General features: G+C 42.4%; 2 pseudogenes; one reads left to right on the top strand and one right to left on the bottom strand.

Moving 5' to 3' along the window:
- Positions 1-413: 413 nt before the first annotated feature.
- Positions 414-2,960, bottom strand: LOC131506509 (large ribosomal subunit protein eL34-like; annotated as a pseudogene).
- A 4,556-nt stretch (positions 2,961-7,516) lies between these two features.
- LOC131506511 (large ribosomal subunit protein uL11-like) lies at positions 7,517-8,257 on the top strand (annotated as a pseudogene).
- The last annotated feature ends 3,970 nt before the right edge of the window (positions 8,258-12,227 follow it).

The raw sequence follows: 12,227 nt of genomic DNA, 5'->3' as shown, positions 1-12,227 counted from the left end.
GAAGCAGGCTCCAGGCTCTGAGCTGTCAGCAAGGAGCCAGACATGGGGCTCGAATTCATAAACAGCAAGATCACGACCCGAGCTGAAGTCATACATTTAACCAACTGAGTCACCCAGGCTCTCCGATTAGTGTTCTGATTTGAGCCTTAATAAATGTACATATATACCTATCATCCTCATTGTGTCACCCTTATAAGCTTCTTTCTGAAGGATAAAACCAGTTTTCTCTGTAAATTTTCTTCAGTTCCTTTAACTTGATGGCTCAATCAGAATTATTCAATTCTATTGAATAACTGTTGAATTCAGCAGTTATTATCTGTTAAATTATGAGATATATATTGTACCAAAAACCTTTTTTAAAAAATTTTATTTATTTATTTTTGAGGGGGTCAGAGGAAGAGAGAGAGAGAGAGAGAGAGAGAGAGAGAGAGAGAGAGAGAGAGAGAGAGAGAGAACCCCAAGCAGGCTCCATGCTGTCAGCACAGAGCCTGATACAGGGCTCGATCTCACAAACCATGAGATCATGACCTGAGCTGAAATCAAAAGTCAGACACTCAACTGACTAAGCCACCCTATCCAAATACTTTTTCATAATTTAAAATACTTTTGAATGCAAATCCTGATCGATGCCTGAAACATAAATTGTCTTATTAAGGTGGATTAGATATACTTCACATTGAAATTGAATGCCCTCTTCTGTAGGCTATGCTTTTCTTCCCTATGTTAAACTTGTAATTTATCAAAGGTTCCAAGTAGCTATTAAGTCAGATGGTCTGTATTTGAATCCAGCCTCTGCTACTTACCACATAACCTTGGGCAAATTATTTAGCCCTTTGAGAGTAAATTTCCTCATTGGCAAATGATGTCAAGAGTGGTCCCTAATCATAAGGTTTTTGTGAGGTTTTAGTAAAACCCATTTAAAGCACTTAGCAAAGCCTAACATAAGGCAAGTAACTAATAAATATTAATTTCTTGTCTAGATGAATTGACATAAAAACTTAATCACGATATACTGTTAACTTGCTTCTCTTGAAAGCCTTTTCTCCTGATTTGTCCTGCATACTTACACGGATAGAGTAAGTGCCAGGATTGAGTCAGGGTCAGGTCCATTCAAGGCTTTTCTCCTCTGGGAACCTCCCTCCCGCTTCTAGACAGAACGAGTATAGCTGAGTTCCACCCCCAGACTCTGGGACAGGGATTGTATTATTCTCCTCCTCTGTATGCCATGACACAATTTGTTGAATAGATATATGAGTAAAGAAGCACAGAGCCTGTATTGAAGGAGATTCCTGCCCTTTCCCTCTCATTGATCAGACCGTGAGGGAGAGTATGGAGAGGTTACAGACATGGAAGAGGTTGGTATGAGAAAAAGAAGGACCCTACCAAGTTAGGGAAAGATGGATTGTTCTGTAGCCGTGGTAACAAGAAGCCACCAGAACTGGTTGTTAAGTCTCTTCAATCTATCTGTGACAATTAGCTGAACTGAACATACTTTTGCAAACCAACCAGTGTTCACTCTTGCTTTTGAAAATCAGTCAATAAATAAGAATGGACCCGCTGTGGTAAAAGTGCACCTGAGCACCTGCAAATCAGTATGTCTCTCCTGAGCAACCACACTTCCACAGATGATGTCAACCCATTCACACTTCTGAAAGGCCATCAATCCATGAATTCCACACTTCTCAAAAACCCTACAGGAGATCAGCAGTCTGCTCTGCTCTTGGAGACCATGCCTGACAAGCAGTTCTCCCTTACTAGAGACCACCATAAATCCAGTTTTGTCCTTTAATATCAGATATGGGGAAATAGTCTCATCATCCTTTCCCATTTCTGAAACAGAAAACTCTTCTATTTAGATAAATTTCATGTCACATAATTCACCACCTTGAACATTTTAGAGTATACAATTCAGTGATTTTTAGTATATTTGCAATGCTATGCAACCACCATCCCTGTTTAATTCTAGAATATTTCTACTTTAACCTAAAAGGAAACCTGTAGTCCCTAATTGCCCTTCTCTTCATCACCCATCAACTACCACTCTACTTTTTGTCTCTGTAGGTTTGCCTATTCTTGACAGATCATATGAATGGAATCACACTGTGTGTGTGGCCTTTTGGGTCTGGCTTCTTTTACTCAGCATGTTTCAAGGTTCATCCATGTTGTAGGATGGATCCATACTTCATTCCTTTTTTATGACCAAATAATATTCCACTGTATGGACACACTACACATTTTTTATCCATTCTTCTGTAAATGAATACTTGGGTTGTTTCTACCTTTTGTGAATAATGCTATGAATGTTGGTGAACATTGTTGGTGTGCAAATACCTATTTGTAAGTACCTCTTTTCAATTGGTTGACAATTTTTTTTTCAGGACTTTAAGTATATCACCCTAAAGGCACCTGGCTGGCCCAGTTGGAGAAGCGTGCAAATCTTGATCTCGGGGTTGTGAGTTCAAGCCCCACACTGGGTGTGGAGATTAAGATAAAATCATAAAATCACAAAATCAAAAAATACATACATACATACATACATATGTCACCTACTGCCTTCTAGCCTCTGTGATTTAAAAAAATTTTTTATTACTCAAAACTTCACTTTTTTAGTTAGCTTTCTGACTCTGTGCTTGTGCCTTCAACACTTTCAAAACAATTTTCTGCTCATCAACAAGGAAAGCACAATTGGTCCTATCACAAACACACTTAGCTCACATGGAACCACCATAGGTCCTGATGATATGTCCTTTCATTTTAGACAATCTCAGAAGAACTCTAGGTCTCATAGCATGAACTCCTCAAAGTCGGCCTGGGCACACCCCACAAGCAGAATTGGATGCTTTCCCAATCTTCTTGGTATAAAGGTAAATGATTGTATTACCAGGGGTTCAGGACAGCCTGGTTTTGTTAGAGGCTGTATCGTAGGACAGCCAACGATGGTATGTCAAACTCTAGACCATTCTGAGTGCCTATGGACACCATCCCGAGAAGAAAAAGCTAGCCTCCATGATTTCTGATAAGAAACCCAGCCATTAACTTTATCATCACATTTTATGTGATGAGTTGCTTATCCAGAATAGGCAAATCCAGACACTGAAAGTACATCAGTGGTTGCCAGGGTTTGGAGGAAGAAAGAATGAGAAAACTGCTCATGGGTATGGGGTTTTGGAGTGAAAATGTTAAAAAAAAGAAATTAGTAATGATGATTGCATAGCTCTATGAATGTATTAAAATCCTCAAAACTGTAGATTTTAAAAGGATAATTATGTCTCAAGCTGCTATAGAAAAATCTACATTGGATATCTCAAAGGCATTTCAAAATCAATGTTTCCAACATCAAATTCTTGTTAATATCAACCTGTCTTCTTCCTGTGCTCTCTCGAGCTCAGTGAGTAGACCACCACCCATCTACTTACACAAAATAGAAACTCTAGGTCATGCTTGCCACCTTGTCTCTCCCTTCCCCCAATAGTCAATCGCTGAATCTTATCAATTTTACCTCCTAAATGTCTAAGTGTTCCACTTGTCCCTATCTTTAACAGTCCATCTCAAAGCCACCACAAAACTTCTTATCTGGTCTCCTTGCATATGCACACTTGCCCCTCTTCAATTTGCTATCCCTGCAGCACCTGGCAGTGCTGGACTGCACAATAGTTAGACCAGGCACGTACTGACTACATCAGCAAAGCAGGCCACTTAAAAATTGAGGCAGGGGTGGGGCGCCTGGGTGGCTCAGTCGGTTGAGCGACCGACTTCGGCTCAGGTCATGATCTCACAGTCTAGGAGTTCGAGCCCCTCGTCGGGCTCTGTGCTGACAGCTCAGAGCCTGGAGCCTGCTTCGAATTCTGTGTCTCCCTCTCTCTCTGCCCCTCCCCCACTCATGCTCTGTCTCTGTCCCTCAAAAATAAGTAAACATTAAGAAAAAAAATTGAGGTAGGGGTGCGTGGGTCCATCAGTCAGTTAAGCATCTGACTCTTGGCTTCGACTCAGGTCACAATCTCACAATTCGTGAGTTTGAGGCCCAAGTCAGGTTCTGAGCTGACAATGCCAAGCCCGCTTGAGGCTCTCCCCTCCTCTCTGTCTCTATCCCACTAGAACACCCCCACCCCCTCTCTCAAAATCAATAAATAAACTTAAAAAAATTGAGGCAAAATTTCTTGAAAATTTTTGGTATTTTGTATTAGGATATAAAATTTCTGTAACAGAAAACCCAGCTCACACTTGCTGAGATAATGGGAAAATGTATTATCTCACCTAACAAGTCCAGAGTGAAGCAGGCTCTAAGGTTAAGCTCAGCCACGTCTTAAAGCACCTCCATTTTTTCTATATTGTTGTTCTGCTACCTCTCCTCATGGTGGTAAGGTGGCTGCCAGCAGCAAATAGGCAGTATGTCCCCTTATTCACATCCAGTGGTAGAAGGAAAACCTCCCTCAATGACAAGTTAGTTCGTCCTTCAGCTTGTATCAGGCAAATTTAAGTTACAGGCACATTGTGGACCAGGGAAAGGCCCAACACTCATTGGCATGGACTGATTAAGGTTCACCTGTGGACTGGACGGACAGCTGAGTAAAATTTGAGGCTCTGCTGAGGAGGAAGAAGAGGGGGATGGATGCTTGCCCTTGATCTAATAACATGGCTTTTCTTTTGGGCAAGGGTTGAAATATAGGGAGGGGCCCTAACACATTGTAGAAAGAGGAAGTCAACTTTAGCAGAGTACCATTTACAGTACAAGTTTTCCCCTTTCATATTTCAGTATTCAAAACTCAAATGCATTTGATTTTCTGTCATCTGGCACAAATTTAACAATTTATCTGCAACTGGTAAAAAGCTTTCCAATTTTTTTTACTGCATTATAATAAAGTTCAAATGTAAAGATTATCATACGGGACCAAGTGTGGGTCATTCTTTTTCTAATTATAAAATATACTGAGCACAATGGCAGAAGTTCACTAACTACAGGGGTAAACACAAAGTCAAAGACTTCTCTTTTGGGGGCTCTACGCATTTAAGCAATATATATGACACATCTACAATTGTGCTAGCGAGCCTTGAGTAAAAAAAAAATGTATTTTAGGCAGTTACAGGATAAGTTGAAGGACCTGAAACCATTCTTTCAGCTAACAGGTCTAGATATATTATAGGTAATTAAGTTCTAAAAATCTGCTGTATTAAAAATCAAGTGCACTTAACCCAGAGATAAAGGGTTCTGTGTGTTAGGTTATTCATGGGGTGCCTGGGTGACTCAGTGGGTTATATGCTCAACTTAGGCTCAAGTCTTGATTTCACAGTTCGTGAGAATCAGGCTCTCTACTGTCAGTGCAGAGCCCACTTTGGATCCTCTGTCCCCTTGCACTCCTGCCCCTCCCCGACTCATGCTCTCTCAAAAATAAATAAACATTAAAAAAAAAGAGGTTATTCATTCAACAGTATGCATAAGTCACTAACAAGCATTGAGGTCAATCGTTCCGCTACCTATGTGTGGTTGGCCAGCTCCTACAAGTCTACGGTAGAAGCTCTCTTCCCTAGGTCATCAGGATCTGCTGATCAGAGTGGAGAATCACAAAATTATAATAAACATTAAAATGTTGTTTTTTAAAAAAAATTTTTTTTTTAGGGGCGCCTGGGTGGCGCAGTCGGTTAAGCGTCCGACTTCAGCCAGGTCACGATCTCGCGGTCGGTGAGTTCGAGCCCCGCGTCAGGCTCTGGGCTGATGGCTCGGAGCCTGGAGCCTGTTTCCGATTCTGTGTCTCCCTCTCTCTCTGCCCCTCCCCCGTTCATGCTCTGTCTCTCTCTGTCCCAAAAATAAATAAAAAACATTAAAAAAAATTTTTAAAAAAAAAAAATTTTTTTTAATGTTTATTTATTTTTGGGACAGAGAGAGACAGAGCATGAACGGGGCAGGGTCAGAGAGAGAGGGAGACACAGAATCTGAAACAGGCTCCAGGCTCTGAGCCGTCAGCACAGAGCCCAACGCGGGGCTCAAACTCACGGACCGTGAGATATGACCTGAGCCGAAGTCGGACGCTTAACTGACTGAGCCACCCAGGCGCCCCAAAATGTTATTTATTTTAACGTTTATTTATTTTTCAGACAGAGAGACAGAGCACGAACGGGGGAGGGTCAGAGAGAGGAGACACAATCTGAAACAGGCTCCAGGCTCTGAGCCGTCAGCACAGAGCCCAACGTGGGGCTCGAACTCACGGACCGCAAGATCATGACCTGAACTGACTGAGCCACCCAGGCGCCCCTTAAAATGTTATTTTTAATTAAAAACATACAATTCCATTCATCCACCATTCCTCTGATATCAGGCTAAAAGGCCTTTTCTGATTGGAGTCTATGGACCAGGGCTGTACAAAAGACATACAGAGCAAGCAGCACTATCAATTTTAGTTTCATTGGACTGAGGACTCAAGACACTTGTAGAGAAAACTGAGGGCAGAATTCTGCTGGATTTTGACCTTTCCTCCAGCCGAACTTACACATTTGTTTGCCCATACCTAATCCCACAGCATTTTTTTCTTGAGAAAGACAATCCTTTAGAGCTACTTCTGGGTATCCGATAGGTCTTTACCAGGACTTTCTAAGTATTCAACTTATTTTCATGGACATCACAACTCTCTTCATGCTCCTATTTGTTTCATTTGGGTAATATTAAATTAAATTATATGATTACCAAGTACAACTTGCATAAACAAGTTTGGGAACAAATGACTGACTTTTGGAGAGCCTATGCGTCAGGAAGAAGTAATTAGCCCGTCAGGGACTAGCCTACTTACTAGTTGTAAAAATTGTGTGGGTCTTCAGCATCAGGAGTATTTTTCACACAGAACAGGAACTGGTTCAAAGGTATGAACCACAGGAAAGCTGAGCTGGTTTTAGAAACAGAAAATCTCAATTCAGAAACTTAGCATTCAAATTCATATGAAGCTGTGAAACTCTTCTGAGGGGAATGCTAACAAATAAGATTTGACCAAACCCTTCTTTGCTAAGCCGCCAGGAGGGCCAGTAATGCTTCTCTGCAGCAGGGCATAATGCCGGGGTCTCCCATTGGATGTGTTTGGTGTCACCGGGTCCAACATGGTGAATGCTCTGAAATATTAAAATATACCTCTTTGAAGAAGGCAGGAAAGGAACTGTTCCTAGTTTATGTTTAAGAAAATATTGAAGGGGCGCCTGGGTGGCTCAGTCGGTTAAGTGGCCGACTTCGGCTCAGGTCATGATCTCGTGGTCCGTGAGTTCGAGCCCCACGTCAGGCTCTGTGCTGACAACCTAGAGCCTGGAGCCTGCTTCGGATTCTGTGTCTCCCTCTCTCTCTCTTCCCCTCCCCCGTTCATGCTCTGTCTTTCTCTGTCTCAAAAATATATAAAACATTAAAAAAAGACAAAAATTAAAAAAAAAAAAAAGAAAGAAAATACTGAAGTCAAGCTTTTGGCTTTCAGCTCAGAAGAGGCCAAGGTGAGACTGTCTTCAGTCGTCCCGAATCCAGGTTCACCTGACACCAGCTGCCTCCGACATGGCGCCTAAATTTGACCCCGGCGAGATCAAAGCCGTACACCTGAGGTGCACTGGTGAGGAGGTTGGCACCACATCTGTCCTGGCCCTGAAGATTGGCCCCCTGCGTTTGTCTACAAAAAAAGTTGGTGATAACATCACCAAGGCAACTGGTGATTGGAAGAGTCTGAGGATTACAGCGAAGCGGACCATTCAGAACAGACAGGCCCAGATTGAAGTGGTACCTTCTGCCTCCACCCGGATTACCAGAGTCCTCAAGGAACCACCAACAGACAGAAAGAAGCACAAGAACAGTAAGCACAGTAGAAATATCACTTTAAAATTTTTTAAAATTTTGTTCTATTTTGAGAGACGGTGTGTATACACACACAGGCACAGGCACAGGCACAGGCAGAGGGAGAGGGAGAGGGAGAAAGAGAAAAAATCATCAACAGGCTCCACGCTCAGCACAGAGCCTGACTCGGGGCTCAATCCCATGACCCTGGGATTGTGACCTCACCCAAAATCAAGAGTCAGAGGCTCAATCAACTGAGCCATTCGGCACCCGAGAAATCTCACTTTTGATGAGATTGTCAATATTGCCTGATAAATGTGGCACGGATCTTTAGCCTGAGAACTCTCTGGAACCATTAAAGAGATCCTGGAGACTGCCCAGTCTGTGGGATGCAATGTTGATGGCCACCACCCTCATGACATCACAGATGACATCAATAGTGGTACAATGGAATGCCCAGCTAGTTAAGAACTACTAATAAGGAAAATATTTGAATAAAGGATCATTTGACAACGAAAATAAAGAAAAGAAAAAGAAAGGAGGTAGGGAAGAAAGAAGGAAACAAAGAAAGAAGAGGAAGGAAAGAAGGAAGGAAGGAAGGAAGGAAGGAAGGAAGGAAGGAAGGAAGGAAGGAAGGAAGGAAGGAAGGAAAAAGGAAGAAAATATTGGTAGCTTTAATAGTGGGTCAGATTATGGGGCGCCTAGGTGGTTCAGTCGGTTGAGTGTCCAACTTCGGCTCAGGTCATGATCTCATGGTTTGGGGGTTCAAGTCCTGTGTCAGGCTCTGTGCTGACAGCTCAGAGCAGCTCAGAGCCTGGAGCCTGCTTCCGATTCTGTGTCTCCCTCTCTCTCTGCCCCTACCCTGCTTGTGCTCTCTCTCAAAAATAAATGTAAAAAATTTTTTTTTAAATAAAAAAAAATATGGGTCAGATTACTAAGGATAATAAAATTCTCAGGGCGCCTGGGTGGTTGAGTCAGTTAAGTGTCAGACTTCAGCTTGGGTCATCTTGCGGTTCATGAGTTCGAGAGCCCTGAATCAGGCCCTCTCCTCTGCTTTTGGCTTGGAGCCTTTGGATCCTCTGCGCTGCCCCCCCGCCCCCATTCTCTGTCCCTCCCCTGCTTGATCTCCCTCTCTCAAAACTAAATAAACATTAAAAAATAAAATTCTTCAAGGGAATCTATTTGCTAATCACTAGGGGCAAAACTATGCTGTTTCCTGGTGCCCTCTTGTGATAAAACAGCAGGTCTACAGGGCGGATTATGAAGCTTTAAGATTGAAGTATCTGAAAGAGATCTTCATTTACCTTCATTAACGGTTGGACTGTATACTGAGAACTAGCTACCAAAATGATATAAGGAGTTCAAGCAGTGGTGTTTAAGGGTGGGCCATAGAATTATAGGTATTTCCTTCCCACCCCCTAAATCATCTAAAATGAAATTATATTACGTTTATTAGTAAAAACAAAAACACCACCATGATTTACTACCACGGTTAATAATCAGCAGAACCAATTTAAAGTTTTTGGATAGAATGTCCTATAGCCTCAACATGATGACCCCTCTTTTAGTAATTCTTTTTTTTTTTCCCCAAGATTTTATTTTTAAGTGATCTTTACACCCAATGTGGGGGCTTGAACTCACAACCCAGAGATCAAGAGTTGCATGCTCTACTGACTGAACCAGGCAGGCAACCCCCTTTCTAGTAATTTTTACTGAATTCAGGGGGAAGACCAAATAATTCTTTTTAAGTTTTCCTATTGTTTTATCTCATGCTATTGAAGAACTTTAAAAAAAAAAAAAAATTAATAAGCAAGGCAAGTCTACAACTGTTTTTCTAACTAGCATTAGGAAGCCCACTAAATTATGGAATCTCTAAAACGGTTTAACACGTCTTCTAAAAGGCAGTATTGGGGCGCCTGGGTGGCTCAGTTAAGCAGCCGACTTCGGCTCAGGTCATGATCTCACGATCCGTGAGTTCGAGCCCCACGTCGGGCTCTGTGCTGACAGCTCAGAGCCTGGAGCCTGTTTCAGATTCTGTGTCTCCCTCTCTCTGACCCTCCCCTGTTCATGCTCTGTCTCTCCCTGTCTCAAAAATAAATAAACATTAAAAAAAAAAAATTAAAAGGCAGTATTGAATGGGGTTAAGATTATTAACTCTGGGGCACCTGGGTGGCTCAGTCAGTTAAGCGTCCAACTTCAGCTCAGATCACGATCTCGAGGTCCGTGAGTTCAAGGCTGGCATCAGGCTCTGGGCTGACAGCTCAGAGCCTGGAGCCCGCTTCGGATTCTGTGTCTCCCTCTCTCTCTGCCCCTCCCCCACTCATGCTCTGTCTCAAAAATAAATAAACGTTAAAAAAATAAATTAAAAAAAAAAAAAAGATCATGAACTCTGGAGCCAAATGCCATTTACTCAGTGACCTTGGACAGTTACTTAGCCTGTCTGTGCTTCAACTTCCACATCTGTAAAACAGTGATAATATCACCTGATTGTCAAGAGAATTAAATGACTTAGTGTGTAACTAACCAGTTAAGTGTAAACTGCTTTTAACAGTGCCTGTCACGTAGTCGGTTGTATACACATTTAATAAGTTAATGCCGAAGTATATGTTAAGAATAGTTTTTGTAAGGATGCCTGGCTGGCTTAGTTGGTAGAGAGTGTGTATAACATGTGACTCTTGATCATGGGGACATGAGTTTGAGCCCCACATTGGGTGGAGAGGTTACTTAAAAAATTTAAAAGAAGAAGAGGAGGAGGGGGACGAGAGGGAGGAGGAGGAAGAAGAAGAAGAGTTTTTGTATCGTTTTCATTCTCTTACTCAACATTCTTACCCTTCAGGATTTTTATTAATAATAATTTCTACTAGGCCTAGAGAAGTTAAACTTATGGTTAATGAAATATATATTTAGGGATGAGTAATCTAAATTTCTAAGAAGATGATGTTTAGAGAAGTTTATAAGCTGAAGACCTCGGATGAGGTCATGAGGCATGCCCATTAAGAAAGAGTTCTTGGGGCGCCTGGGTGGCGCAGTCGGTTAAGCGTCCGACTTCAGCCAGGTCACGATCTCACGGTCCGTGAGTTCGAGCCCCGCGTCAGGCTCTGGGCTGATGGCTCGGAGCCTGGAGCCTGTTTCCGATTCTGTGTCTCCCTCTCTCTCTGGCCCTCCCCGTTCATGCTATGTCTCTCTCTGTCCCAAAAATAAAAATAAAAAAAAACGTTGAAAAAAAAAAAAAGGGGAAAAAAAAAAAAAAAAAAAAAAAGAAAGAGTTCTTCCTGAACCCATCTTCCCTGATGTGGAGAGCCTTGAGATGCTGACTGCACACTAGTAAGGAACCCAGGTATAAAGGGATGTGTGTATGGTTTTAGAATATGAACATGAATTCTTGGATGCTCCTCCCTTCAAAAGGTGGATCTTAATCCTCTCTCCATTGAGTGAGAGACGGACTTAATGACTTGCTTCTAAGTAGAAGGGATGGTATGCAGCTCTAGAGACAAGGTCCTTCCTCACATGGATCTGAAGGAAGCTGAGGGAAGCTGGCTGCCATTTCATGGATACCCACCAGCCCTATGGCAAGGCTCACGTGCTCCATCTTGTAAGTGGGCCATCCAGCCCCAGTCCTCAGATGACTGCAGGTCCGACTGACTGGCTGAGAAACATCATGAGGCACACTGAGCCAGAAGCACCAGTTGAGTACTCCTAGATTTGACCTGCAGAAAGCATGTAAGATATGTTCACCGGATCTAGTTGCTACATCTCAAGGTAACTTTCTACATAGCATAAGTAAGTAGTATAGTGTGTATTCATGGATGAGTAAGAGAGCAGTGTAGAGTACCCTTTCTGGACCTGATACTATCCAACTGGTGAAAACCTATCATCTTGACCCAAGAGCTATCACCACATTGCAGTAAGATGCTGTGATAAAATGGTTTCTTTCTTCTCCCTGCCCAATTGCTACCATTTTTGTCACAAGCTTGTCAGGGTTTGTCCTACCATTAGCATAATTGCCTAGAATGTCTGTGATGAAGCTGGAGTGCAGTCTCAGTGAGAGAGACTATTAGAGAAAGTGGCAACCTGGCTATGGAGAAGCCCCAAAGAGCGAAGTTTCATAATACATTGTCCAGGCTTTGGTTCTTTGTCCTAAAGGATCAGAAACTGTGTTTTATCAGAATATTCAGAATTCATAGACTAAATGGACAGACTTGGGGGCCAAACTATACAAATTAAATTCACATGAGACTAATGTATAAATCAGAAAGCTTCTCTAAATTTGCCACGTGTAGGGGTGCCTGGATGGCTCAGTTAAGCATCCGACTCGATTTCAGCTCAGGTCATAATCTCATAGTTCGTGAATTGGAGCCCCACCTTGGGCTCTTTGCTGACAGTGCGGAGCCTGCTTGGGATTCTCTCTTTTCCTCTCTCTCTACTCTTCCCCCATTTG

Source organism: Neofelis nebulosa, chromosome 3 (assembly GCF_028018385.1).
Source record: "Neofelis nebulosa isolate mNeoNeb1 chromosome 3, mNeoNeb1.pri, whole genome shotgun sequence".
In the NCBI taxonomy this organism is placed as follows: Eukaryota; Metazoa; Chordata; class Mammalia; order Carnivora; family Felidae; genus Neofelis; species Neofelis nebulosa.
This window is presented reverse-complemented; position numbering and strand designations above follow the sequence as displayed.